The sequence below is a fragment of the Arvicanthis niloticus genome, chromosome 3, assembly GCF_011762505.2.
Source record: "Arvicanthis niloticus isolate mArvNil1 chromosome 3, mArvNil1.pat.X, whole genome shotgun sequence".
Taxonomy (NCBI): domain Eukaryota; kingdom Metazoa; phylum Chordata; class Mammalia; order Rodentia; family Muridae; genus Arvicanthis; species Arvicanthis niloticus.
In genome coordinates this window covers 33,953,638-33,981,517 of record NC_047660.1, presented here as the reverse complement: position 1 = coordinate 33,981,517, position 27,880 = coordinate 33,953,638, and positions in this window count along the sequence as shown.

The window sequence follows — 27,880 nt, the reverse complement described above, 5'->3', positions numbered from 1 at the left end:
CATCTTGTGTATTGAGTATTTGCTGATCTATAAATCTATTTGGCCAATCTTTAAAAAAATTAGTCTATACACCAAGAAACATGAATCTATTCTAATTATATTTATTACTTCTGTTCCCCCTCTTAAACCTGAAATAAATTTGTATACCATCAGAATAAAAGTTGGGAAAAATTCTTATAAACAGAACTATCTTTAAAATCTGACTTTTTCTTCTCTGTGCCCAAGATATATAAATATTTCTAAGCAATGAAAATTTCTAGATTAAATTACAATGGTCTGAAGGTTACTATTATAAAGAGCTCATTAAAATTGATAAGAAAAACATTGAGACGCCAATATGGAAATGAACAAAGGACGTGACCATCAGTACATAGGAGTGAAGATAATTAGCAAGGAACATATGGGGAAATGTTTAACCTTGTTAGACACAAGAGAAAAACAGGCTAAACTAATTGTGTCAATATCATACGCTATTTAAATGTGTAAGAGAAATTATTTTATAATAGGTTTTACCAAATATTTAAGAATAATTGAAATTGATCTTCCACAAACACTTTGAAAAAAAAATAGAAAAGATAGAAATACTTAACAACTCCTTTTATGAGGCTAGATTACCCTGGTATCAAACCAGATAAAAAATATCACAAGAAAGCCAAACTAAAGGCCTTGTGAATACATATATACATACATACATACATACATACATACATACATACATACATATACAAATACATCCTCAAGAAACACTAGCAAACCAAATCCAATAACATATATATATCAAGAAATCAAGAAGGGCCAAGATGTGCTTAAAGAAATTTTCAGGGTTGTTTTGATTTGCATTTCCCAGATGACTAAGGATGTTGAACCTTTCTTTAGGTGCTTCTTGGCCATTCGAGTTTCCTCAGTTGACAATTCTTTGTTTAGGTCTGTACCTCATTTTTACTAGGGTTATTTGGTTGTCTGGAGTCTAATTTCTTGAGTTCTTTGTATATATTGGATATTAGCCCTCTATCGGATGTAGGGTTGGTTAAGATCTTTTCCCAATCTGTTGGTTGCCATTTTGTCCTATTGACAGTGTCCTTTGCTTTACGAAAGCTTTGCAATATGATGTTCCATTTGTCAATTCTTGATTTTAAAGCATAAGCCATTGGTGTCCTGTTCAGGAACTTTTCCCCTGTGCCCATTTGTTCGAGGCTCTTCCCCACTTTCTCTTCTATTAGTTTCAGTGTATTTGGTTTTATTTGGAGGTCTTTCTATCTTTATGAAGAATTGAGTTGGAATTTTGTTGGGGATTGCATTGAATCTATAGATTGCTTTTAGCAAGATGGCCATTTTTACTATAGTAATCCTGCCAATCCATGAACATGGGAGATCTTTCCATCTTCTGAGATCTTCTTCAATTTCTTTCTTCAAGGAGTTGAAGTTCTTGTCATACTTGCTTGGTTAGATTCAAACAAAGGTATTTTACATTATTTGTGACTATTGTGAAGGGTGTTGTTTCCCTAATTTCTTTCTCAGCCTGTTTATCCTTTAAGTAGAGGAAGGCTGCTGATTTGTTTGAGTTAATTTTATATCCAGACACTTTGCTAAAGTTGTTTATCAAGTTTAGAAGTTCTCTGGTGGAAGTTTTGGGGTCACTTAAGTATATTATCATATCATCTGCAAATAGTGATATTTTGACTTCTTCCTTCTGAATTTGTATCCCTTTGACCTCCTTTTGTTGTCTAATTGTTCTGGCTAGGATTTCAATTATTATATTGAATAGGTAGAGAGAGAGAGTGGGCAGACTTGCCTAATACCTGATCTTAGTGGGATTGCTTCAAGTTTCTCTCCATTTAGTTTGATATTGGCTACTGGTTTGCTGAATATTGCTTTTACTATGTTTAGATATGGGCCTTGAATTCCTGATCTTTCCAAGACTTTTACCATGAAAGGATGTTGAATTTTGTCAAACGCTTTCTAAACATCTAGTGAGGTGATCATGTGGTTTTTTTCTTTGAGTTTGTTTATATAGTGGATTATGTTGATGGATTTCCATATATTGAACTATCCCTGCATTCCTGGGATAAAGCCTACTTGATCATGATGGATGATTGTTTGATGTGTTTTTGGATTCAGTTTGAAAGATTTTACTGAGTAGTTTTGCATTGATATTCATAGGGGAGATTGTTCTGAAGTTTCCTTTCTTTGTTGGGTCTTTGTGTAGTTTAGGTATGAGCATAATTGTGGCTCCATAGAACGAATTGGGTACTGTTCTTTCTGTTTCTATTTTATGAAATAGTTTATAGAGAATTAGTATTAGGTCTTCTTGGAAGGTCTGATAGAATTCTGCACTAAAACTATCTGGTCCTGGGCTTTTTTTTTGGGGGGGGGGGGAGACTGTTAATGAATGCTGCTATTTTTTTTAGGGGTTATAGAACTATTTAGATGGTTTATCTGCACCTGATTTAACTTTGGTACCTAGTATCTGTCTAGAAAATTGTCCATTTCGTCCATAGTTTTCAGTTTTGTTGAATATAGACCTTTGTAATAGGATCTGATGATTTTTTGAATTCCCTCAGTTTCTCTGTTGTTATTGTCACCGTTCTCAGTTCTGATTTTATTAATTTTGATACTGTCTCTGTGCCCTCTGAGTCTGGCTAAGGGTTTATCTATCTTGTTGATTTTCTCCAAGAACCAGCTCCTGGTTTTGTTGATACTCTGTATAGATCTTTTTGTGTCTACTTGATTGATTTCAGCCCTTAGTTTGGTTATTCCCTGCCATGTACTCCACTTGGGTGTATTTGCTTCTTTTTGTTCTAGAGCTTTCAGGTATGTTGTTTATGCTCTCTCCAGTATCTTTTTTGTAGGCACTCAGAGCTATGAGGTTTCCTCTTAGCACTACTTCCATCATGTCCCACAAGTTTTGGTATGATGTGTCTTCATTTTCATTAAATTCTAAAAAATATTTAATTTCTCTCTTTATTTTTTTCCTGACCAAGTTATCATTGAGTAAATCATTGTTCAGTTTCCACGTGTATGTGGGCTTTCCCTTGATTTCATCATTATTGAAGACCAGCCTTAGTCCATGGTGATCTGATGGGATGCATGGGATTATTTCAATTTCTTGTATCTGTTGAGGCCTGTTTTGTCACCAATTATATGGCCAATTTTGGAGAAGGTACCATGAGGTGGTAAGAAGAAGTTATATTCTTTTGTTTTAAGATAAAATGTTTTTATAGATATCTGCTAAACCCATTTGGTTCATAACTTCTGTTAGTTTCACTCTGTTTCTGTTTAGTTTCTATTTCCATTGCTGAGAGTGGGGTGTTGAAATTCCCCACTATTGTTGTGTGAGGTACAATGTGTGCTTTGAGCTTTAGTAAAGTTTCTTTTATGAATGTGGGTGCCCTTGCATTTGGGGCATAGATGTTCAGAATTAAGATTTCATCTTGGTTGATTTTTCCTTTGACGAATATGAAGTGTCCTTCCTTATCTTTCTTGATAACTTTTAGTTGGAAGTCGATTTTATTCAAAATTAGAATGGCCACTCCAGCTTGTTTCTTGAGACCATTTGCTTTGAAAATTGTTTTCCAGCCTTTTATTCTGAGGTAGTGTTTTCTTTGTCACTGAGATGCATTTCCCTTATGCAGCAAAATAGAAACAAGTTTAACTAGTCATACAAACTTGTATACTAAAACCAGAAGACATCATTAAAAAAAAAAAAAACAAAAAACTAAAGGAAACCTAAGTAGACTGAGAAGCACCCAATGTTAATGGAATGCATGCCCTAATATTGCTAAAATGGTACTATATTCTAATTAATCTGCAGATTACATACAAAATGTTTCAACACTTCATTTGGCTTTCTGGAGAAGATAAATTGACAAATCTATTGGAAATTCAAGGGACCCAAAACAACTAAAAAAATATCTTGGAAATGATGAAGTGAAAGGATACATACTTGTTGACTTTGGAGTTTATTATGAAGATACAGTAATAAGGACTCTGTGATACTGACATGAGGATAGATGTACATAGCAATGGAACTGAATTGAGACTCTACCCTTGCACTATGGTAACTTGATTGTCAGAGTGCCAAAACAATTCAATAAGGGGTATGAAAAGAGTTATTTCAATAAATGGTACTAGGTAGATATGAGGAACACATTAAGATTTTTTTCATGTGAATGTAAAGTCAGAATTCTTTACAGATTTCAATGGAATGCCCAGAAATCTTTTTAAATATAGGTAAAATAAAAAAAAATGGCATAACATTTTATGATCTTAGATTAAGGAAAGGTTTATAGGACATAAAAACTTTGAATCAAAAAGTAAATAAATAAAATGAACTCAACTGGAACTTACAACATTTGTTTCAAAGAACATTATCAAGCAAGTCAAAACACCATGTTAGAAACGAGGTGAATAAAAGTCATCAACTTTGCAGAATATATAAGCTTTTGCAATCACAATACTGACAAAAAATGACTTAAGTATGGGCAAAAATTTGAACAAATTTCTCCCCCCCAAGCAAGATACAGAAATGGATAATAAACATATAGGAAGCATGTCTATATTAGTTTGTCTTTCTGTTCCTATAATAAAACACCTACCAAAATTAAGCCAGGGAGAAAAACATTTATTTCACCTCACTGGCTACAGCCCTCATTTAGGGAAGTCACAGCAGGGACCTAGAGACAGGACCTGAGGCTGGAGGAACACTTGTTTCCTTATACAAACCAAGACAACTTGTCTAGACATGGCACCACACACAGTGGGCTAGTCCCTTAAGCATCACTCATAAACCAGAAAACTGCCAATAGACTTACCAGTCTGATAGAACCTTCCTCAGTCAAGGTTCCCTCTGCTCAGGTGACTCTAGTTCACATCAAATAGATAAAATCCTAACCAGCAAAATGTTCATCATTATTGCTTATTAAGGAAATAGAGTTAAGCTACCATCTGATACTACTACACCATATGAATCAGGATGCATGTGTTTTATGTGTGAGTACATATGTGTAGAAGCCAGAAATTAATGTCTGGTGTCTTTCTCTAGTGCTGTCTATCTTATCCTTTGAGATGTTTCAGTGAGTTAGAGCTCACTAACTGGCAAAGGCAGCTGCCTGCTTACCACTGAGGATCAGCCTATCTCTGTCTCTATCACAGAGTTAGGGTTATTGACATTCACCCTGCCCAACTTTGATGTGGTTTCTGTGGATCTGAGCCCAGGTCCTCATACTTGCTTGTATCTTACCCACTGAGCTATCTTCTCAGGTCCTCTATTCCTTTGTAAAATTATATAATATTCCATCATGTGGACATAACATGCTCTGCTTCAGCGATGTAGCAAACCTACCTTTTTTGCAAAGAAGCCTGCCCAGAATTAGCCCCTGCTAGGAAACCAAGCTGTGATGCGTATATGAGAACCACCCCCCCCTTTTTTTAATCAACAAAAGACAGGATGCTAGAATTTATTGTACATCCTGACAAATAAATTTGCAATTATAGAATGCTAATACTGAACAATGCTCCCTTTCAGGAATCAGTGCCTGGAGCATATCATGAAGTCTTTATAAGATTTAAGTAGTAGTATAGCATAGCATTCTTTTTTTTTCTGTTTTCCTGCATCTTTATTTTTTTTTAAATTGGATATTTTATTTACATTTCAGATGCCATCCCCTTTCCCCATTTCCCCTCCCTACAAAACCCCTATCCCATACCCCCTTATCCTTTTTGCTTTTATACAATTTTTTAAATGTTAACCAATGGCTTTATAAATTTTGTAATGCTCAATATCAATCAGAAGTGTAACCTAATACCCAACCTAGATATATCAACTATCATTGACTGGCGGAGACATGTGAACATCTGCCTCCATGTCTGGACCCCCTCTCTCTTTCTCTCTCATCACCTAGGTCCTCCTCTCCTTCTCCTCCTCCTCTCCTTACTCCTCCTCTCCTTACTCCTCCCACCTTAGCTCCTCCTACATATCACCCTTCTTGTTAAAATAAAACTTTTCTCTCAAAATACAGTTAGAGCATAACTATACCAATTTATGTCAGTAAGGTGCAAGATAGACCTAATACCCAGTCCATCATTTTGTTGACTAAGCAGAACCTCTGTCATCTCTCCTAAATAAAAGACTTAGTTCTGAACCTGGCTTTTTTTTTTCTTGGCTTTAGAATGAATGTCAGCTGAAAACCATCCTCTCAAATCTTTTCTCTTAAAGTAAATAGTAAGGATTGGCTATGAGACTATAAGTTTTCAACCCCATCAGAAATCCAGAATGACCGAGTTAACTGAAATTATGTGAAGCACAAAGCATAGCTTCTAAAACTTAGCCAATTTATAGAGACTGCTGAACACCTGTACAGTCCCTATACTACAGAACGTTGGAGCATCTGATCTTCAGCCTTCTGGCCCAGGATCATCTGACAGACCTAGTGATGCAGAATTATTAAGGGCTGATTACTCTGTCTTGGCAGATATAATCAGTCGACTATTTGTCTGTACATGGAAAGAGGCAATTCGTGCCAAGTGGCTGACTCACCACAATTAGAATAACTTCAAAGATGCTCAATTTCTTCTTAGAATCCAAGACAGGAAGCTGTCAGGAACAGACAGGTCTCTAATCAAAATGAACATTAATATAGAAATGTTTGTATCATCAATTCTGTGGATTTCTGATGTTTTGAAAACCAACTATCCATGTAAGGTAACCTGGACTGTTGTTTGTTAACTACTCTCAGCTATTTCTAAATAAAATATAGAAAACACCCTAACAATAAACTCAAAGCCATGAATTTGCTATAGGCCCTTAACTCACAGGCTAACCATCTCAAATAAGTTAAAAAAGTTAAAGAAGAACTGGGTCTAAGCCTTGTATTCCTAAATGTGTTATACAGGCACAATGCCTATGATAGTAACAATATTCATCTCACTTTTATATTAATAAGAAGCTCATACCAATGAAAACCTTAAATTTGAAATCAAAGTAAATTTTGCACTATTTAAGAAATTATAACTTCATCTTAATAACAATTATACTTATTTCTACCAGTAGGTTATGGCTATGAAATAAATCCTAGCTAATCCTCCCTGTTCCAACAAAACCACTACTTTTCCTTAGAAAGACAGCCCAATATTAATCACCTCAGTCCCCAAGCCCAGGGAATAGGGGCGCCAACTCTTCATTAACTTCTTCAAGCTGATTATGGGTGTTGAGATATTAGAAGAGGGGTTGGGGGGAGAGTAAATTGATAAGCCTCTGACACTGTGTCTTCACTGCATCTAGCTGGAATTCCAGGACATCAGAGGTTTGAGCAGGTCTGCTCAGCTTGCCTGATGAGTAGATACACCAAGGCTATGTGTTCTGCAATATACAATTCTCAAAACAAATTTTAGTATCAAGATAATTGTTTGTTTGAATTCTGGAATCTAGTCTTCTGGCGGCCTGCCTCTGTCATGTCTAATCCATATAATTCTGGGAGTTTCTATGAGGGTGTGCTCCCACCAGCCTCACATTTTTTCCTTCATGCTCTCAAATTTCCCAACATCAGGGAATCCAAACTTTTGGGCACCTAGGCCCTCCACTTCCACTGATGCCTAACCCCCTACCCATTCCCTCCCTCCAATTACTATGAGGGTGTGCTCCCACCAGCCTCTCATTCCCATCTCCATGCTCTTGCAATTCCCCAACAGTAGGGAATCCAAACTTTCAGGTACCAAGGCTGTCCACTTCCACTGATGCCTGGCAAGGCCACCCTCAATTACCTATACAGGTAGAGCCATGAGGTCCCCCCCCCCCCCCACTTTGTGTTCTCAGGCTGGAGATTTTAGAATGGCTACTCCAGCTTGTTTCTTAGGATCATTTGCTTGAAAAATTGTTTTCCAGACTTTTACTCTAAGGTCAGTCTGTCTTTGCACTGAGGTAGATTTCCTGTATGCAGCAAAATGCTGGGTCCCATTTATGTATCCAGTCCATTAGCCTATGTCTTTTAATTGGGGAACATTGATGTTAAAAGATATTAAAAAACAGTGATTGTTGTCTCCTGTTATTTTTGTTATTAGAGGTGAAGTTATCTTTGTGTGGGTATCTTCTTTTGGATTTGTTGGAAAAGGGTTACTTTCTTGCTCTATCTGGGGTATAATTTCCCTCCTTGTATTGGAGCTTTCCTGCTATTATCCTTTGTAATGCTGGGTTTGTGGAAAGATATTGTGTAAATTTGGTTTTGTCATGGAATATCTTGATTTCTCCATCTATGGTAATTGAGAGTTTTGCTGGGTATAGTAGCCTGGGCTGGCATTTGTGTTCTCTTAAGGTCTGTATGACATCTGTCCAGCATCTTTTAGCTTTTATAGTATCTGGTGAGAAGTCTGGTGTAATTCTGATAGGTCTGCCTTTATATGTTACTTGGCCTTTCTCCCTTACTGCATTTAATATTCTTTCTTTGTTTTGTTCACTTGGTGTTTTGATTATTATGTGATGGGAGGTATTTCTTTTCTGGTCTAGTTTATTTGGCATTCTATAGGCTTCTTGTATGTTTATGGGCATCTCTTTCTTTAGATTAGGCAAGTATTCTTCTATAATTTTGTCAAAGGTACTTATTGGCCCTTTAAGTTGGGAATCTTCACTCTCTTCTATACCTATTATCCTTAGGTTTGGTCTCCTCATTGTGTCCTGGATTTCCTGGATATTTTGTGTTAAGAACTTTTTGCATTTTGTGTTTTCTTTGACAGTTGTGTTGATATTTTCTATGGTATCTTCTGCACCTGAGATTCTCTCTTCTATCTCTTGTATTCTGTTGGTGATGCTTGTGTCTATGACTCCTGACTTCTTTCCTAGGTTTTCTATCTCCAGCATAGTCTACTTTTGTGATTTCTTGATTGTTTCTACTTCCATTTTTATGTCCTGGATGGTTTTTTTCAATTCCTTCACCTGTTTGATTGTGTTCTCTTGGAATTCTTTAAGGGATTTTTGTGTTTCCTCTTTAAGGGCTTTTACCTGCTTACCTGTGTTCTCCTCAAATTCTTTGAGAGTGTTATTTATGTCCTTCTTAAAGTCTTCTATCATCATCATTAGAAGTGATTCTAAATTTTAATCTTGCTTTCCAAGTGATATGGGGAATTCAGACTTTCTAGTGTGGGCGAACTAGGTTCTAATGATGCCAAGTACCCTGGGTTACTGATGCTTATGTTCTTGGGCTTGCCTTTTGCCATCTGTATCTCCTTAGTGCTACCTGCCCTGTCCCTGACTGGAGCCTGTATTTCCTGTTATCTTGGTTGTATCAGAACTTTGTGGGGTGGGTGTAACTACTGGGGTAAGCGCTGGGTCCCAAAATCTGCTCAGTGCTCAAGTACAGACAGGATGCTGCCCAGGTTAGAACTCTGGGATCCCCGTTTCCTCTGGGTTCTTAGAGATTGGGGGCAGAGCTGCCGCCCAAGATCTGCTCAGTGCTCTGGCCCAGACCGGAAGGAACCCGTAGTATAGCATTCTTACAAATATACACTTATGCACAGTATAATATGAAAATCTTAAGTCTACAACTGGGTTTATATATTTATTTTACCACTGTTTAGATCAAAATAGAACTTTATTATGTCACAGGAAGTTTTGCCATAGCCACTTCACAATTGATGACCTTGACAAAGGTTTCTGACCTGTGCCCTCGTGGATTAGGTTTGGGGGTTTTTGAATTTGATAAGTACAGAATTATTCCATGTGAATTCTGTTGTCTTCTCTTTTTATTGTCATGCCTGGGAGATTCATCCATGATGGGTGTTCAGCTAGGACGGAATCTTGTTCATTGTCACTACACTTAGGATGTCTTTTATTGGCTTCCTGAAGATTATAAAGGAAATAGTGAATTTGCTTTTGCTTAAACATAATGGTTATAAGATAAATGCATAACTAAATATGTTATCTCTATTATCTCTTATAGAATACAACTTAAAAATAGCCTCTCCTCTACCAGAGCCTGACTAATACAGAGGCAGATACTCACAGCCAACCATTGGACTAAGCGCTGGGTCCCCAGTAGAGGAGTTAGAGAAAGGACTGAAGGAGCTGAAAAGGTTTGCAACCCCATAGGAAGAACAACAATATCAACCGACCAGACCATCCAGAGCTACCAGGGACTAAACCATCAACCAAAGAGTACACATTGAGCGATCCATGGATCCAGCTGCATATGTAGCAGAGGATGGCCTTGTCAGACATCAGTGGGAAGAGAGACCCTTGATTCTATGAAGGCTCCATGCCCCAGTGTAGGAGAATTCCAGGTGGGGAGTTGGGAGTGGGTGGGGGAACACCCTTATAGAAGCAGGAGGATGGGGATGGGATAGGGTAATTGGGGGGGGGCTGAGAAAGGGGATAACATTTGAAATGTAAATGTAAAAAATCTGAAAAGAAAAGAGCCTCTCTGTAACTTGGTTACAGAGAGATAGGGCAAGAAGTTCTGGTGGTCCATTGAATCATAGGCTGAATGCAGGTAATGGTAATGTACTTTCCATTTCTAAAGCTAGAAGAAAATATTTTAAAATCTTTTATTATACAGAAATGATAAGTTTTTGAAGGGGAAGATATATTTTAACTTGCTTTGATGATCCACTATAATGCTTTCCCACTAATATGTTCAGTTTTTTGTATCAATTAATTTTTTTCTCTTTTTATGTTTTTAAAAATTTATTTATTTTTTTTATTGGATATTCTATCTACACTACAGATGCCATCCCCTTACCCCATTCCCGCCCCCATCCAGAAACCTCCCATTCCATCACCCCTCCTCCTGCCTCTGAGGATGTGCCCCCCGCCCCCCCACTTCCACCTCCCCTCGAATTCTCCCACACTCGGCGTCCAGCCTTCATGGGACCAAGGATCTTCTTTCCCACCTATGCCCGACAATGCCATCCTCCCCTACATATACAGCTGGAGCCATGGGTTCCTCCCTATGTGCTCCCAGGCTGGTGGTTTAGACTCTGGGAGCTCTGGTTGGTTAGTATTATGGCTCTCCTCATGGGGCCTCAAACCCTTTCAGCTTCTTCAGCTCCTTCTCTCTAACTTCTCTATTGGGAACCCCCTGATCAGTTCAGTTCAATGGTTAGCTGTGAGCATCCACTTCTGAATATGTCAGACTCTGCCAGACCTCTAAAAAGACAACCACATCAGGCTCCTGTCAGCATGCACTTCCTGACATCCACATCAGCGTCTACTTTTGGTGACTGCACATGGGATGGATATCCAGGTGGGGCAGTCTCCAGATGGCCCCTCCTTCAGTTTCTATCCCGAACTTTGTTTCCATATTTGTTCCCTTGAGAATTTTGTTACTCCTTCTAAGAAGAACTGAAGCACTCACACTTGGTCTTCCTTCTTCATGAGCTTCATGTGGTCTGTGAATTGAATCTTGGGTATTGCAAGCTTCTGGGCTAATATCCAATTATCAGTGAGTGAATACCATGTGTGTTCTTTTGTGATTGGGTTACCTCACTCAGGATGATATTTTCCAGTTCCATCCATTTACCTAAGAATTTCTCAAATTCATTGTTTTTAATAGCTGAGTGATACTCCATTGTGTAAAAAATGTACCACATTTTTTGTATCCATTCCTCTGTTGAAGGACATTTGGTTTTTTTCCAGCTTCTGGCTATTACAAATAAGGCTGCTATGAACGGAGTAGGGCATATGTCCTTTTTATATGTTGAAGCATCTTCTGGGTATATGCCCAGGAGTGGTATAGCTGGGTCCTCAGGTAATGCTATGTCCAATTTTCTGAGGAACTGCCAGACTAATTACCAAAATGGTTGCACCATCTTGCAATCCCACCAACAATGGAGGAGTGTTCCTCTTTCTCCACATCTTTGCCAGCATCTACTATCACCTGAGTTTTTGATCTTAGCCATTCTGACTAGTGTGAGGTGGAATCTCAGGGTTGTTTTGATTTGCATTTCCCTGATGACTGAGGAGGTTGAACATTTCTTTATGTGCTTCTCAGCCATTCGCATTTCCTCAGTTGAGAATTCTTTGTTTAGCTCTGTACCCCATTTTAATAGGTTTATTTGGGGTTTTGGAATCTAATTTCTTGAGTTCTTCGTATATATTGAATATTAGCCCTCTATCAGATGTGGGATTGGTAAAGATCTTTTCCCAATCTGTTGGTTGCCATTTTGTCATATTGACAGTGTTGTTTGCCTTACAGAAACTTTGCAATTTTATGAGGTTCCATTTGTCAATTCTTGATCTTAGAGCATAAACCATTGGTGTTCTGTTCAGGAACTTTTCCCCTGTGCCTAGGTATTCAAGGTTCTTCCCCACCTTCTCTTCTATTAGTTTCAGTGTATCTGGTTTTATGTGAAGGTCCTTTATCCACTTGGACTTGAGCTTTGTACTAGGAGATAAGAATGTATCAATTTGCATTCTTCTACATGCTGACCTCCAGTTGAACTAGCATTTGTTGAAAATGCTGACCTTTTTCCACTGGATGATTCTAGCTCCTTTGTCAAAGATGTATTCATTATTTTTATTTTATGTGTATGGATGTTTTGCCTCCATGTATGTGTGTATACCCCATGAATGCTTGGTGCCAATTGAGGCCAGAAGGGGGCATCACATTCCCTGAAAATGGACTTAGAAAAAGAATTGTTATCTGTCATGTAGATGTTGGAGACTGGACTGGGGTCCTCGACAAGAGCACCCAGTAATCTGAACAGATGAACCACCTTTCCAGCCCCCAAGTTTATTTGTTTTTATTTTATGTGAATGGGTATTTTGCTTGTATGTCTGTTTGTATGGCACATGTTTGCAGCATCAGCAGAGTGCAGAAAAAGGTTTCAGATCCTCTGGAACTGGAGGTATAGAAGATTTTTTTTGTCACCATGTAGGTGCTGGGAACTGAGCCCAGGTCCTTTGAAACAGAAAGAAGTGGTGTAACCAATGAGCTATCTCTCCAGCACACAATTAAAAATTTAAATTACCTAAAGAAATAAACTATGTTAAGTGGAGAACATTTGAAATGAAATTCTCTGAAGAACACTTGTCTCCAGCAGAAGGTCATTGCAGTTTGTGAAAGAGCCGTCACCTCTGAATAAATATACATGCAAATTGAGGAAGGTCTATAGGGATGTGCAGGCGTTCTGGGAAGAGTTGAGAAGATTAGAAAGGAAATGGTGGCTGGCTGGCCACAACAGTAAACATAGGAAGTCAACAGGAAGAAAGGAAGCTGTAGGCGGCCAGCTGGGGCAGACTGCTCATCAGCTTCCAGGCTGAGACACATGCAGAGAGCTTTCTTCTGTTTTACTGTGAGGCCACTTTGACTGCTTCAGGAAGAGAATCAGCTTGGGCTCCGTCAGGAGGAATGAGGAGAAACTTTCATCGTCATTTTAGCAGTAAGCAAGCTGCTGTTTGCAAACCCCAAGTCTCTACACAAGAGCACACAGAATAGATTCTGAAGAGCTGCCAAATGAGTTTTGGAACTCTGGGAGGACACTCGGGATAAGACTGGGTTATATAACATGAGTACTTATGGTCACATTAGAATGATAGAATAAATCATGGCTCAATCTATACTTGTGTAAGGGTTTGAATGAGTACTGGTACAAGTTCATTTGGCATCCACATATACATGTTTATATATATATATATGACATGGTTGGATATGAGGAGAGGGGTTCCAACCTCACACATTGCTTTGCTGAATTTTTACTTCCTAGAAAGGGAAGGTAATTATTCATTTATAACCCATAGAGGCTGGGATGTAGTCTCACAGGCACCTTGCCAATCCAAATTTCTATTGACAGGAAAATAATTTCTTTGTTGTAGACAAACATATCAAAATGTATAGTACATATTCTAAACAGTTAAATAGCTTTGCTTTCTCTATCATTAAGGTAAAACAGAATTGTGTTCTTGGGTAAGTTAGTACTCTGCATGACCTTGGGAAATGACTCTTGGTGTCTGAGTTTCCTCAGCTGTAAAATGATGAGCTTAAATGAAGAAATCTCTAAAGTGCATTCTTAAATGCTAATATAATTTATTTCTAAATCAAGTCATGTAAAGAACCTAAAAAAAGAAGTTCCGCTTTGCTGTTAGGCTTAGCTTTACATTAGCATTAATTCTAGGAACGAAACATTTGATTAGGAATGACTGAGACTAATATTCTGCTCCATTAGGGTGCTCCATTTAGAGAGCATCATGTACCCTACTGAGACAGCAGGCAAGCACCAAGTAGCAAAATTACAATTCCTCCTTGAAGAAGAGGCATGAGCCTCTGACCAACGAGGGTTTCTTTCTTTCTTTCTTTCTTTCTTTCTTTCTTTCTTTCTTTCTTTCTTTCTTTCTTTCTTTCTTTCTTTCTTTTTTTTTTCTTGGATAAGAAACTGCTGAGTGTCAGATAACATTAGATTAACTTGAGACCCAGAAAACCTTTGGGGCAGGCTAACAAATTTATCTTTATTTGAGCTGGTAGACACCTGCATGCCAGGTGCTTATTACTCTTCGACAAGTGCCTTTTGTTTATCTGTGAAACACTCATTGAGACATGAGTCTCCATTATAGAGGTGTGACATTAACTGATAGGAAGTCATCATGTCAGGCCCACATAAGGAACCAAGTTTTAGTAGGAGGACATGTTCATCATTGAAAATTTCTTAGAAATGTAGATTCAACTTATGGTTTGTTTGTTTGTTTGTCCCAGTTTGTAAGAACATTCTGAGAGAAACCTGTCATCATCCTCCATGGAACAATGCTTATTACAGTCCACAATTATTTCTGATCCCTACCCAGCCTGTCTGTGCTCTATATGCAATAACTCCTTCTGCCAAGGGCTGATGCAAAAAAATGGAAATTCCATTTTTCTTTTCTTTTACAGAAAGCACAAAGGTCCTCTCATGCAATCTTCCAGGCTATTGTCATCCAGTATGATTTATGTATTTCTTGTATGTTTCTTTCTTTTTAAATCTTGAGGTATATTCTTTTGTTTTATTGGGCTATTTATTCTCTTGACACCCTTAGATGTGAGTTAATGGAACCATGATAAAAGGATAGAGAAGTAGCACAAACAAGGCTGATGGTATAGATTCAGGCCTGCCTGACAGATTAGAGATGGCAAGGAGAAGAACAAAAGATAAAAATCACCTGATGCCTGCACACTGAGATGGTCCAGAGCAACCAGTGCGAAGCTCTAATTCTGAGAAATACACAGAAAAATACGGTGATTTTTATAAGGATTTAAAAAAGAAGCTTATTTCTTGATAAAGTTGATTTTTGTAGATGAAAATCTAAATGTTTACTAAATGAGCATATCACTGATATTCATGAGTTAAAGTCAGAGAAAGAAATTGGTGCACAAGAGGATGTAGACATACCCTGGGTACAGACAAGTTTTTTTTTTTTTCTGCCTAGAAAGGCACCCTCGCACTTCTGGCCATGTCCCATTTCATGGCTAAGATCAAAAGGTTCCACCTTCCCACATATTCTTCTAGTGGCAACTGATATAGGCATGAAATCCAAAATAAATAATCCTAGTGCTGTTCTTTCATAGGGACATAGGGAATGGGCCCAGAGAAACACTGCTAACACAAGCAGAGCCAACTGAATGGCTGGCCAAGGAGTTTTCACATTTCCTTAAAACAGAATTGGATCTAGCTTGATTTGGAAGTAATGTAAACTCTAAGCAATGCATAGGACCATGGTTTTCATCTTCATAATCAAGCTGCACAAAAGAGTGCTTAGTACACAGTTGGCAGTCAATAACTCTACAGTTTTTCAAAATATACCTATTAAGTGTTCAGAAAACATGTTAAGTGCTGAGAATAAAATAGAGCCCAAGACAAATGCAATCTTGGCCCCACAATGAAGCTTTCTGTCAAGTGGAGAGCACAGAGAAGATAGTGACAATGGTGACAGAAAGCAGTACTTTTCTGATAAGGAATATGTTAATTATGGCTTTAGGGTGACAAGGCTAGATAATCCAAGTTGAAAAGCATGTTATTAGGTAATCAGGTGTTTCACAGAACACAGGAGCAAGCAGGCAGCCTGGCTTTAGGAAGAGGGAGGACCAGGAACAGGAGAGTCGTTGACATCCTAGGAAACTCTTATTACCTTCACTGTTTCCTGGCTCCATGGTGTGAATGCTGTTGCCAAGATAGTTACAGTTTTCAAGTGTGTACTCATCTACAGGAGATGACCATACTGGTCAGCATTCTCTTAACGGGGAGCCTTGGGTTCTGACATTTTTACACTGATAGACCTGGAAGGGCATGCTCATGGTGGAAGAGAAGGAGACTGAGGCAGGGAGGAGAAAAGATTCAACCAGCTTTTCCAGTCCTTTCCACTCACAGTGCAGGATATCCAAAAGATAATTGGGATCACTATTTTAATAGAAATGAAAGGAAGGACTGAGTTCTGTCTGGGTTTCTGTAAAACATGATGGTACATAAATAGACTACCAAATAAATGGCAAAAAAAAAAAAAAAAAAAAAGCGAATTACAGCTTAGCCTCCTAGGGAGACTCACCTATTCCCTCTGTAAATTTATGTTGTTTCTTCTAGATAGAAAAGCAGTTTCATAAACCATCAGCCAAAGAGTACACATGGAGTGACCCATGGCTCCAGCTGCATATGTAGCAGAGGATGGCCTTATCTGGCATCAATGAGAGGGGAGGCCCTTGGTCCTGTGAAGGCTCGATGACCCAGTGTGGTGGAATGTTGGAGCAGTGCTATGGGAGTGGATGGGTGGGTGGGGGGAGCACCCTCATAGAAGCAGGCAGGAAGGGGGTGGGATAGGGGGCTTTCAGAGGGGAAACTGGGAAAAGGGATGACATTTGAAATGTAAATAAATAAAATAACGAATAATAAAAAAGAAAAGTAGTTTCATTAATCAACACACCACAATGGACACATTTTTCTATTTAGCATCATTGTGATTTGATGTGTACTACGTACCAGAGTCAGTGTCACTATTATGTGCTACAAAGCATGAGACAGAAGTTAGAATTAAATTCTGCATTTATGTTTCAGAAATTTGGAAGGTTGCTCTGTGAGATGGTGTTGGAGAATTACCTATAAATGTTTTTAATATTGGTCTTTAGAATAAAAGGGTAAAGTAAAACAAACCTTTTATATTGGCAGAAAAGAAATTCTGATTGGTTGATCTTGTGACAGGTGGAAGGGACAATGGTATTCATTTTCATGTTGGGTTGAGGAATAGCACATTAAAGGAATTTTAACAGGTGACACCTTCTTAAAAGGTGTTCAATATAGAGAAGAATTGGTGTCAAGGAGTAGTACAGAGAGGCATCTAATCCAGATGAATGCATAAGCTCTCACACTAGTTAGTTCCAACGTTCTCACACTAGTTAGTGAAAGTTGTGGTTTAAGCAGAGAAATCAAGGTCACAATAAAAAGAGTACATTAGTCAGGGTTCTCTAGAGGAATAGAACTAATGAATGAATGAATGAATGAATATTAAAAAGGAATTTATTAGAGTAGCTTATAAGTCCAAGTAGTCTAATAATGGCTGTGTCCCAGTGGACAAGCCAAGAATTGGTAGTTGTTCAGTCTACAAGGCTAGATGTCTCAGCTGGTCTTCAATGTACATTGAAATTCTGAAGAAGTAATTCTAATACCAGCAAAGGAATGCCTGACCAGCAGGATAGATGAACCTGCCAGTAAGAGTGAAGACAAGTAGGCAAAAAGCCAAAACATTCTTTTTCTATTTTCTTTTACATAGGCCACCACCAGAAGGTGTGATTTAAGGTAGATCTTAAGGTAGATTTTTCCATGGCAAATGAACCAGATTGACAGTTAGTCTTCCTAGTTTAAATGGTCCAGTCATGAGTACTCCTCCCCATGTATGCCCAGCTGCTCGGGTTTTAGCTGACTCAATGTGTAGTAGAGTTGATGACTAAGATTAGCTGTCATAAAGAGAAAGGCAAAAACTTAGAGGTAAAGACGAAAGCCAGGAAAATGAGCAATAGGAAGCAAGTCAAATGGGAGCCAGGTAGAGATGCTGGTGCCCTGCTGCTGGAGAAGGTGGATAGTAAGATGACCCTGCAGTGCTGAGTGGGTGAGGAAGGAAGGATTCTACTTGGTGCTTTAGGTGCTTCAAGTTTTCCTGTTTCTCTTTACTTCCTTTATTCTTTTTACTTTTAAAAGCTGCCTTATAAATAATTCCAATTACTCAGATACCCTAAGACCACTTTAGTTCCTGAAAATCTGAAAGAACTTTAAAAAAAAAATGCAACTACCAAGGAAGGCAGAAAGGTCCAGAGGAAGGAAAGAAGGGGAAGACAGGGAGGGGGAAACCCAGGACTAGGCTGCTTAAGTTTGGGTTATTTTTCTACCTTTTTTTAAATCTTGTGACCTTCCATGACTCATGCTCTAAACTACAAAGTAGAGGCAACAAGGTCTTCTTTCATGGTGTTTTTGTCAGACATAAATAACTTCTTGTTACTAGAATACCCAGCCCATAGTTAATACCCTTACTAGCAAATTCAGAGTTGGTGTTACTGACCACCATGACAGGCATCTTTTTTCTCTTTTCTGGCTTGCTTGTTAGATTCTTGTCAACTTCTTGGTTATAATAAACCCAAAAAGAGTAATCGCAAACCCGAGAAACACCTAAAATGGATGACACAGATCTGTACGGCTGCTTTTTCCCTAGGAGGTGTTGGATCTGAGGCGATATGGCGGTGATGTGAGATGGATGCTCTCCCAGAATGCTTTCCCAGATGTTTGGCAGCTCTTCTCGAGTACCCATTTTTCATCTTAGGATGTCCTGGATTTTCAAGTGTGAACATTTTTTAAAGGCACTTATTCTTGGTTTGGATAGGGTACAAGAGGAGGGACAAGGGCATAATATTTAAAGGCTGCAGCCTAAATATTTCCCCTATAAAGATAATTTTCTGCAGAAACTCAGATGTCTTTAAGCTACAATAGAGCTGAATAAAACAGTCCCCAGCTCTCACTGAATAGAGAATTTATCAAACTGCATTTTAAAAACAAAAATCGTTTTGTGGAACTAGCCAGAGTCTAGGGAACCAAGTTCATATCCATAATAATGAAGCTAGACAAGGGTGTGGGACTCAGATTCTGCCCGTCAGAACAAACCATCCAGCACCATGTGAACGGCTTTGATAAGCGGCCTGTGAAGACAGTTTATGTTGCCCATTTGTCATTGAATACGGTTTCATCCTTAGCACATTTTTAAACAGCTTGATTAAAAAAAAAATCAATAGTTCTTGAGTAAGAATGGTATCAGAACAATAATCTTCAATTTAATATGAAGCACCCCGGTCTCTTTTAGCTTTAAACCAACTGGCCCATATGATAAAAACAGCAGGGACTGTCCTCAAAGACTCATCCTGGCTTTGGTCATGTAGAGAAGGCACAGGTTCCCCTTCCTTCCTTCCTTCCTTCCTTCCTTCCTTCCTTCCTTCCTTCCTTCCTTCCTTCCTTCCCTTCCTCCCTCCCTCCCTCCCTCCCTCCCTCCTTCCTTCCTTCCCTCCCTCCTTCCTTTCTTTCTTCTTCCTTTCTTTCTTCCTCCTTCCTCCTTCCTTCCCTTCCTTCCTTTTGCCTTATTTCTCTCTTATATTTTTCAAACTTGATTGTATCTGATAAAATCTTATTAAAGACTAATCATGTAGCAGAATTTTCCAGGAACTAACTCTTGTTGGGAAGATCACTAGAAAGCCCTACACTAAAGTGGTTTGTTTGATCGGCAGATTTTATAACTAAAGGAGAGAAATACTTTTAAAATGCAATTTGCTCAGAGTGGAAATCTGCTAGGTAGTTTATAAATAGAAAATAACAACAATGTATAGCTACTGTATTCTAGGATAAGTTCTAGCGTGGCATTCAACTCTTGTCAGTCACTAGACATAGAAATGATGATAGTTGAGAACAGACTTCCAGTCTCTTCTTCATCTTCAGGTAAGCTGAGCTTCCAAGCTACACAATAACACTTGGACTATTGGCTTCTCTCCTGAATAGATAATATCCTAATAGAATTTGTACATTTAAGCTCAGGACTTTCAACTCTGGATGACTGATTCAAGCCCTGGGAAGCAAGTCCAAAATATGGCCTACTTGGAAGCAACTGATAGTAGAGAAAATAAAAAGACACATTCCTAGACATAGGAGGGGTTGGAGGGAGGAAAGGGAAAAATGATGTCATCATATGGTAATTTAGAAATAAAATTTTTAAAAATTAAAAGAAAGCATTGGATCCCTTTGTTTCCCTATAGCTAGGGTTATAGGTGGCTATGACCTAGCAGACAAAGTTGCTGGGAAACAACTGCTCTTAACCACTGAGTTATAGCTCCAGCCCCAACACTAACCATCTTATGACACACGTTCAATTGCAATAGAGAAAGAGTCCATTCTCTTACATCTACCTACAGAGTGGTAGAACAAGGCAGACTCAAAGTATGATCCACTTGCATAGTACCAAGCTAGAAGGATCAAAGCAATGTAAACATTTCAATAAAACATGATGATATATTTTAATCTTGTAGCACTGAACTGAAGATCTGCTTGTTCAGAAATCTCCTAATTTATCTTAATAGGCAGCCAGCAACCTCTCAGAAATGCTGCTCTGTCTATGAATGAAGTTTTATGCTTATTCGTCTGTTTATAAGTAACCCTCCCACTGAGGTTAGAAAGTAACAGCAGTGTGCTAGAACTAGTCTACGCATGCTGGCTAGAACTAATTGCTCTGTTTTCAGAAATTTTGTAATCTATTATTAAAAACTAAAGTATATAAAATTAGAATCTGGAGTTAAATTTTAAAATTGCTGTTGACTTGACAGAGGATCTCACATATCTTAACCCGGTCTCAAACTTGCTATGTAGCTGAAGATGACTTTGAACTTTAGGTCTGTCTGTCTCCACCTCTCAAATGCCGGGATTCTAGGTGTGTGCCACCATGCCTGGTATATGCAGCACCAGGAAATATATCCCAGGTATACACTCTACCAACTGAAGCATATCTCTGCCTTATTTCTTTTTTAAGGTAACCATACCAAGATCTTTTCACATGCTAGCTACTTTAAATACATTGCATGGCAATTTGGATTCACTATTTGCATTCCTTTCTTTTTCCCTGTATGGTAGAAGTAGAATACATTTATGAACTACCTAACATTCAGTAATGTTAGGTCAATAGCTTGGAAAACCATGATCATTTACATTATAGAAATTGGCAAACACATAGAGGTAGGTGCTAAATGTTTTCTATCACACGCTGGAAACGAGTAGATGTCAGCTCTTTTGCCAATACATGACAAAATAATTACTTAGGTTTACATGACTGGCCAGTGGGACATTTTGCCAGCAACTAGCTATTTTTATAATGTTGTGAGCTTTGACACTCAGAAGTAAACCCCCCCTCATTCTTTTTATCACCAGTGAAAATTGTAAATCAGCAGCAATGAAGAATTTAAATTAGGTTTCAACAAGAAATAAAAGCTATGCCAATCAACTACGTGGGTAGCACTTTATGTTGTTGGAAAAGTAGTAAAGATATGATACTCATAAATCTACTGTATGAATATATCAGAGATGGGGAAAAGCTATCACAAGGGGAAGGACATAAATTCTGCTATGAGAAAGAAATGCACTAAATTAAAGAAATGTGCTGCACGGGTTCATAATTTGATGATAGTGTGATCTGTGCTTTTGTTGAGTAGTGTGCTTGTCCCCAGTAGACAGAAAGCTTTACCAAAGAATAAGGGATTTATTGTAGATTGATTTAGTGAATACCTAATGGAACCCAGGTCCATCTGTGGGAGATAAGTCCCTTGTCTGGTGTCCTTCCATTTAGTTTTCTTTACTAGATGACTCACGAAGCATTCAACTTTTCTACAGTCCACAATGAGCTTCAAAGAAGCATTCATGTCTACCTTGTTTCTTAGATCCTTCAGCCCTTGTCACAAAGTTAGCCTTTCCTTAATGATGATTAGTGTGAATCGTAATGACAACTTCATTTATTAGTAAGTGTGTAAATGCACATGTGTGTGAACAAGAGTTATAGTGCAAAATTTTCAGCTGTGAAAAATAAAGATAAATAATAACTCTAAAATTTTATTTGTGTGTGTGTGTGTGTGTGTGTAGGAGGGTGTACATTTGTTATGTGTGGATTCACTCATCTTTGTGTGCCTATATGGTGGGGAGAGGATGGCATGTCTTCTTCACCGCCGTTTTGTTTGTTTATTTGTTTGTTGAGATAGGGTCTCTCACTGAACCTGGAGTTCACTATTTAGGCTAGACTGGCGAATGAGCAAGTGCCTAGGATCCTCCTACTCTGCCTCCCTGAATGGACAGCACGCTGCCTGGCTGTTCCAGGGATGCTGAGGATCTAAGCTCAGATCCTCCTGCTTACACAGAAAGTACTTTATCCACAGACACACCTCCCCCATCCCATTAGATAACATTAAAAATAAAAATGTATGCAAAAATATATAAAAATGTCAGAATTGGAAATAAGATAGGAGCCCACATTTTATACACAGTGCTATTCTCATCAGCACAGCAGACTCTCAAGTGAACGCCCTCGTTCTTTTGTCTTTTGTGAGTTTGCTCAATTAGCCATTCCTTCTTTCCTCACATTTTACTCTCTTTTCCGGAATCCCCATTCATTCTCAAAACCTGCAGCCGTGCTAGGCTCAATCACCTTTAAAGCAAAAACACAAAAGAGAGAACAGCCTTTTCTCAGCTGCCTTCATTTTCCTCTGGTTATCAATTGCTTCATTTCTTCCTTTTGAAATTTTTTTTTTCTCAGAAAGGTAATTCATGTCTAAATGGTGTTTTCTTGGTGAACAATCTTGCTTTATCTTCACAAGAGACCTCTTCACTGTTGATTTCTGTGATGCTGTATTTCTGCCATTTCTATTTGTACCTCCGAACACCCCTTTTCTGACCTGCCTTCTTTACTTCTTTCTGCCTTTCCAGGACAGGGTAGTTTTAAGGAGGGAACACTAATCCTCTTCCCTTCTCCCCACCCACCCCCCTCATTGGTAATTCTATCACCTTCCATAATTAAGTACCTTGTTACTATTTCTCGTTCTGAATTCTCTCTGGAGCAACGTGGTCCTGTACATCAGACCTACTGACTGTCTCTTAGCCACTTGCTGTATTTCTCAAACTCAATATATCCTAGTATAAATTATTTACATCTGCCCCAGCACTTTTTAGTTATGCTGTTTGACTCCTGGATGGTCCTAGGACTCCATCAAGGAAGCTTGGACTTATTCTTGAATCATTTTCTCTATGGCTACCACTGCTATGAAGCTGTCATTTACTATGGGCCCTCAAAACCTGCAGCCAAGCCATGTGTCTGGAAAGATATCTTGTCACAATCTGTCTAAGATCACTCCATCACGTTTGTCCTTTCTCCCCTCATCTGCCTTTTGCTTCTCTCTCCTCTGCGTCTCCACTGGAGCTCTTCCTCCAGACATGCTCATAGCCCCCTCGCCTTTCTTCTCTCACTTCCTGCTGACCAAACTCTATCTAGGAGAGCTTTCCTAACCGCCATCCTTCCCACTCCGATTTTATAGTTTTATTCTCTTTCATTTGGTTTCTAGTATTCATAGCACAAATGATCTATGTTTGTCTGTTTTTCCCATTTGTATTGACAACTTTGTTTCTGTAACAAAGTGGATAAGAGAAACAAAGAGGAAGGACGTATTTTACTTCATGGCTCAGTAACCAGTCCATCATGCCGAAGAGAGCATGGTGGGGCAGGATATCGCACATCATGTTGGGCAGGAAACAGAGGAAGAGGAATATGGGGAGGGCTGGGACTTGGAGAAGATAAAACCCGAAAGACACCCTCACAATAGCTACTTACTCTTATGAAGCCAAAACTTTATTTTTCATCACTTCATAATGCCATCAGACTATGAACCCCTCATGGGGTTCATAAAGCTATTCATTCGGTCAGAACCTTCATGACCAAATCATCTGTAGAAACGCCTTTCTAGACTAATTCATAGATGTGCTTCAACAGTCTCCTAGGTGATTTTTCAAGCTAATTAAGTTGACAAAGATGATTAATCAAAATAGTATTTGAATGTGCCTTTCTTCAGTTTAAAAACAAGTTTTACCTTTTATTTTATGTGTATGAGTGTTTTACTGTATGTATGTATGTATGCATGTATGTATGTGTACCATGCATGTATTGGTTCCTAAAAAGGCTAGAAGAGGGTGTTAGAGTCTCTGGAACTGGAGCTATAGATGATTGTGAGCCTCCTCTGTGGGTGCTGGGAACTTAATGCAGGTCCTCTACAAAAGCAGCAAAGTGCTCACAACTACCCAGCCACCTCTGCAGTGTCTAAAATACACAGTGATTGAGAACACAGACTATTTTAATAACAAACTTCTTGGACCCTAGAACTGTAGATGTACAATATAAATTTGTTACACAAGTGAATGATTAGTCTCACAATAACTATTTATTTAATTTTGCTAGTGTTATTTTGAGACAGTGTTCATTTATACCCAAGCCTGCCTGCAACATGTGCTCTGTGATTCAGTCTCACCAGTGATAGATTTACAAGCCTATGTTTTGTTTTTTTTTTTTTATCTGATGTCTCTTTTTGTTTCTCCTTTTGTATATTGAGTGAATATTTATTTACCCAGTTCCTATAATGAGGTCTGCAGAATGTGGGGTGCTTGATAGTCTCTCCACTCAACCGTCGTTACCACCAGATTAAACTTTTGCAACTGTCTGCTAGATGGTCTCCTTGATTATGGTCAAGCTAACCTTTGGAACTTTTCTCTGTGCTCTTGCCAGATGGAATTTCCAACTTGGCCCTAACTTATCATCTCTGTAAAGACCTCCTTAGTCATTTCAGTAGCACCACTTGACCTTGGTGCCCTAGTATGCCTTCCGTGCACCATAGTGCACCGTGGTTATCCTGGCACATAGATCATGGCATCTTACTACATGCATCTGCACATGTGTATACTCTGGAACTCACTGAGGACAGAGGTCTGTATAGTGTGGGCCATTCATGAATGCCTGACAAATATTTAATGAGAAAACAGCATGTTGCTTAATTATCATTAATTATGTCAAGTTTAGTGTATTTATATGCAGATCATACAGTCAGTATCCTACCTTTTAAAAAAGTGCTTGTGCTGCACATCTTCAAGTCACACGCAAAAGGCAAGCATTGCTTTCTCTCTCTAAGAGAAGGAAGATTTGATTTATATCTGTTTCCTAAGATTAGCTTATACTCAAACCCTGGGTTGATAACATCAGGTCTGCTGTGAAGATTATTAAATTGAATGCTGAATGAAAGATTAATCCAAAAAAAAAAAAAAAAAAAAGGTGGAAACATTTTCTGCTTTCAAGGATCAAACTAACTAAAAGACAATGCCCACAGAAAATAGGATCATCATTGCTTTTGAATGATACTAAAATTAGGCCTATCTGATATTCACACAGCAAAACGGAGATGTGCTAAACGTGTGTCTGTGGCCAAACTGGAATTTACCATAGGAGAAAAACATCCTCGTGGGATGGCAGCTGTTGTCCCAAGAGGGTTGTGACAGAGGAAGGAAAGTCATTTTTTTTTTCAAGCCTGCAGCGCTCCCTACTGGCCATTAGAATACCAAGGGCATCTAGCAGAAAACAGCATCATGCCAGTTTGGACCACAGTGTACACAGAGGGAGGAAAGGCAAGGCAGAACACAAGGAAATGGTGCTGAGTTCTTCATGAGCACTCTGGATACTTTAGGCTCTGTTCAGAAGGAGGCTGCCAAGGAGGACTGACAAGATGCTTCGGAGACTAAAAACCAAACGTTGAAGTTCAAAATTGTGATATTTAGGCATTCTGGCTAATAATTGTGTCCAAAAAAAAAAAAAAAAAAAAGGAGAATGAGTCAGGGAGACAAATTAACATTTATAAGTGAATCTGAATAACATAGGCTGATTATATGTGCTTAGAATGCTTTGTTCAAACTGTTTCCCTCAGTGAATCCTTGTAGAATTGCAGGACAGATAACAATGGTCCATTTTTATTAGGGGAGGCAATTGTGGAAAAGAAAGGCTTACATGCAATGTTTATAAGTAAGTAAGTGTGAGGTTTATTTTAACTCTGCTTGTTCCAGTGCCAGGAGTGGGGCTCTCGAGTAGACACTTGGTCCTTTTGCACATCTGTCAAGTCTTGACCACCTCCTTTCTTCTTGGCACACTAAAACAGCTTAGGCTCCCTCTTGAGATGCTCTTGCCTCAGCTCTTGAATCAGGCAAGGAGCCCTGGCTCAGCTGATTAGGTCAGGGTTTTTTTTTTTAAATGATGGATGAGCATGCTGCCAAGGTGTTACAGTAGACTCTCAAAGAGAAAGAAGATAAGAAATATACGCATATGTGCACATTCATGCATTCCATATGTATTTACCTATAGCTTTATCTGATGTTTCTGCTAATATAGTAAAAAGCTGAACTCCAAACTGATACCTCAGATTCTGAACTACTACCCCAGGGTTCATAGCCATCTCTTTTTCCAACAAAGAGAAATTACGCTATTATTATTCACAGTATATTTATTCATTTTAGTAGTCTTAAAATACATAAAAGGTAGTCATTGAATTGCTACTCATACCTCAGTTTGAGGGAGTCACTACCTAACAATATTTATAGGATTTTTTTTTTTAGGCATACAATATGGATTCGAAACACTGCTTTCAATATCTGTTTGTTATAACATATATATCTATGTTGCTATTCTCTACTTATACATTGAGTATGACTATCATTATCATGATAATATGTTGTAACATATTTATGCATACACGTGTGCTTATATGTACGCCTTTGTGTGCATCTGTGCATGCATATCTGTGTGCATGTATGTATGAGTGTGTACATGTGGAAGCTAGAAGTCACCATCAGATATCTTCTCCAACTCTCTCCAGCTTAGTTTTTGAGACAGGATTTCTTTCTGAATCTGGGAGTTACTCACTCAGCTGGACTAGCCAGCTAGCAAGCTCCCAAGCAGTGCTGGGATTACATGCACATTCCATTGCCCCTGGCTTTTTGTTTTGTTTTTTGTTTGTTGTTTGTTTTTTTTTTACATGAAATGTAAAGGATCAAATACAGGTCCTGTGTAGCAAGGACTTTACTAACTGAGTCTCTCTCTCTCTCTCTCTCTCTCTCTCTCTCTCTCTCTCTCTCTCTCTCTCTCTCCCCATCTTTTAAAACCATAACTCAGAGAAGTCTTGTTCTCCTCACACCTCTTCCCTGTTCCTGCTCTCCATTCTCCTGTTTTTCCTCACTCAGACAGTTCAGTCCATATTCATAAACTTCAGGTAGTAAATCTTATCATGGGTTATTCTCTCGATTTTCACAAATGAGAAGATGCATTATATATTTTTAGATGCTTTTGCATTCAACATTTTTCACTTAAACCATACTCTAAAATTTTCCCATAATAATAACTGAAGATCATTTTCATATAAATACATTAGGGAAATACATATTTTCTCAACAATCCTTTTAGTCCATGAGTGTTTAAGTTGTTTGAAATACTTTGAAGTTACAAATAATGCAGAGGCAACATGGATGTGCATGTACATTTTCATGTTGTTGGAGATGACCATCAGTATAAAGTATAAAAAATAGGCTTATCTGCCAATATATATTGCATATATAATTTTGTTACATATTTCTAAATTCCCACTGAGATTGTTGTACTAGTTTTCATTTTCATCAGCAATGTATAAAATGTGCCAGTTTGGGAGAATTACCCCAATGCATTCGGGCTAGCTAACCTCGTTACCTGTACTAACAAAAATAGCATGAAAGAGTCCACTTTGAAAGCAAGGCATAAATGTGAGGACCAACTTCTTAATGAAAGTTGTCCCCTGACTTCCATATGATCACTATGTCATGAATGTAC